Consider the following 3,490-nt stretch of genomic DNA (forward strand, 5'->3'; position numbering starts at 1 on the left):
ATATCCTCAATTTCACGGCTTGTTTTCTCCAGAGCACTACGATTGCTTGCTTTCGAGTACAATTCTACCAACGATGACAGATCCTCAATAACACGTTCTTGTGCCTCATCCAACAGTTTTCGGGAATCTCGAATCTCACGATGATTCGCTGCGATCGCATCTTCTAACAAATCAAACAACTGATTTTTCCCCCTTGCAAACGACGATTTCGACTTAGTTTTTGTGACTTTCCGTTCCTGAATATTGTCTGCAATTTCTTGACGGGCATCGTCCGCTCCGGCGCTGTCTTCAATTTCTGCTCTACACGAGCTTTCTTCTTCTTCTTCTTCTTCTTCTTCGGATTTCTTGGTATGGTTTTCCTTTCAAGAACCTCGCTCTGCTACCAGTATGGTTCCAATTGACCGTTTATTCCTTTTCTAGACAAAAACACAATACATGTACTCCAAAAAACCTCCTGGTCTCACAAAACGACCCAAAACGTTTTTCTCCATCGAAGTAGGTCATGTGACCTCAAAAACCAAAAAAAACAACTTCATGTAAAACGCTTAAAGTATCCTTCACATCACGTTTAAGGGTTACTTTTTATACATTTGGGGGTTAGGAGTTCTTACGTTTGGGTGTTAGTTTTCATACGTTTAAGGGTTAGCTTGCTTACGTTTAAGGGTTAGTAATTCTTACGATTTGGGGTTAGATTTCTTACCTTTGGGGGTTAGTTTTCATACGTTTAGGAGTTAAAAATTTTTATGTTTGCGGGTTAGTTTTCTGACGTTTGGATGTTACTTTTCTTACGTTTTGTGGTTAAATTTCTTACGTTTGAGGGTTAGTAATTTTTACGCTTGGGGGTTAGTTTTCTTACTTTTTGGGGCTAGGACTTCTTACGTTTGGGGGTTAGTTTTCTTACGTTTTAAGGTTAGAAATTCTTTCGTTTGGGGGTTAGTTTTTTTACGTTTGGGGGTTAGGAATACTTACGTTTGAGAGTTAGGAACTCGTACGTTTGAACGTTGGTTTTCTTACGTTTTATGGTTTAGAATTCTTACGTTTGGGTTTTTGTTTCCTAAGATTTTGTATTTAATAATTTTTAAGTTTCAAGGGTTATATTTTTTTTACGTTTGAGGGTTAGGAATTCTTACTTTTGGGAGTTAGTAATTCTTACGTTTGGGGTTAGATTTCTTACGATCGAGGGTTAGGAATTCTTACGTTTGGGGGTTAAGAATTCCTACGTTTGGTGGTTAGTTTGCTTACGTTTGGGGGTATTAATTTATACGTTTGAGGGTTAGGTTTCTTACGTTTGGGGTATAGTAATTCTTACGTTTGGGGGCTAGATTTCTAACATTTGGAGGTTAGGAGTTCTAACGTTTGGGGGTTTGTTTTCCTACGTTTGGTGGTTAGGAATTCTTACGTTTGGGGTTACTTTCATTACGTTTGGGGGCTAGATTTCTTACATATAGGGGTTAGCATTTTTTACGTTTGGGAGTTAACAATTCTTACCTTTGGTAATATTAATTCTTACGTTTGGGGGTTACATTAATATTCTTACGTTTGGGGTGTAGTTTTCTTATGCTTAAGGGTTTAGTACTTCTTACGTTTGAGGGTTAGATTTGTTACGTTTGGGTTTAGTTTATTACGTTTGTTAGTTAATAATTCTTACGTTTGAGGGTCAGATTTCTTACCTTTAAGGGTTAGGAATTCTTACGTTTGGGGGTTAGGAATATTTACGTTTGGTGGTTAGTAATTGTTACGTTTGGGGGTTAGATTTCTTACGTTTGGGGGTTAGTTTTCTTATGTTTGGGGTTTAGTAATTCTTACGTTTGAGGGTAAGATTTTTTACGTTTGGAGGTTAGGAATTCTTACGTTTGAGGGTTAGTTTTCTTACGTTTGGGGGTTAAGGAATGCTTACGTTTGGGGGTTAGATTTCTTACGTTTGTGTGTTAGGAATTCTTACGTTTTGAGGTTAGTTTTTTTACGTTTGAGGGTTAGGAATTCTTACGTGTGGAGGTAAGTTTTCTTACATTTGGGGGTTAGCAATTCTTACGTTTTGGAGTTTGGGGGTTAGGAATTTTTATGTTTGGGGGTTAGTTTTCTTACTTTTGGTGGTTAGTAATTCTTACGTTTGTGAGTTAGATTTCTTACGTTTGGGGGTTAGGAATTTTTACATTTTGGGTTAGTTTTTTTACGTTTTGGGGTTAAGAATTCTTACGTTTGGGGTTAGTAATTTTTACGTTTGGAGATTAAGAATTCTTACGTTTTGGGGTTAGTTTTCTTTCGTTTGGGGGTTAGTAATTCCTGCGTTTGGGGATTAGATTTCTTACGTTTTGGGTGTTAGGAATTCTCACGTTTTAAGGTTAGTATTCTTACGTTTGGGGGTTTAAGGAATTTTTACATTTTGGGTTAGTTTTTTTACGTTTTGGGGTTAAGAATTCTTACGTTTTGGGGTTAGTTTTCTTACGTTTGGGGTTTAGTAATTCTTACGTTTGAAGGTTAGATTTTTTACGTTTGGAGGTTAGGAATTCTTACGTTTGAGGGTTAGTGTTCTTACGTTTTGGGGCTAGGAATGCTTACGTTTGGGGGTTAGATTTCTTACGTTTGGGTGTTAAGAATTTTTACGTTTTGAGGTTAGTTTTTTTACGTTTGAGGGTTAGGAATTCTTACGTGTGGAGGTAAGTTTTCTTACGTTTGGGGGTTAGCAATTCTTACGTTTTATGAGTTATATTTCTTACGTTTGGGGGTTAGTTTTCTTATGTTTGAGGGTTAGTAATTCTTACGTTTAGGGGTTATATTTCTAACGTTTGGGGGTTAGGAGTTCCAACATTTAGGTGTTAGTTTTGTTATGTTTTGGTGGTTAGGAATTCTTACGTTTGGGAGTTAGGAATTCTTATGTCTGGGGATTAGTTTTCTTACGTTTGGGGGTTAGTAATTCTTACGTTTGGGTTTTAGATTTTTTACGCTTGGGGGTAGGAATTCTTACCTTTGGTGGTTGGTTTTCTTACGTTTGGGGGTATTAATATATCCGTTTGGGGGATAGTTTTCTTACGTTTGGGAGATAGTAATTCTTACGTTTGGGGGTTAGATTTCTAACGTTTGGGGGTTAGTTTTCTTACGTTTGGGGGTTAGATTTCCACCGTTTGATGGTGAGGAGTTCTAAAGTTTGGGGATAAGTTTGCTTACGTTTGGTGGTGAAAAATTCTTACGTTTGGGGCTAAATTTATTACGTTTGTTGGTTACTAATTCTTACGTTTGGAGGTTAGATTTCTTACCTTTAGGGGTTAGGATTTCTTACGTTTGAGGTAAGGAATTCCTACGTTTGGTAATTAGTAATTCTTACGTTTGTGGTTAGATATCTTACGTTTGGATGTAAGGAATTCTTACGTTTGGGGGTTAGTTTTCTTACGTTTGAGAGTTAAGATTCTTACGTTTGGGGTTTAGTACTTCTTACGTTTGGGGGTGAGGAATTCTTATGTTTGGGGGTTAGTTTTCTTACGTTTGGGGGTTG

Source organism: Pavona decussata, unplaced genomic scaffold (genome assembly GCF_977016875.1).
Source record: "Pavona decussata unplaced genomic scaffold, jaPavDecu1.1 SCAFFOLD_16, whole genome shotgun sequence".
NCBI classification, from domain to species: Eukaryota; Metazoa; Cnidaria; class Anthozoa; order Scleractinia; family Agariciidae; genus Pavona; species Pavona decussata.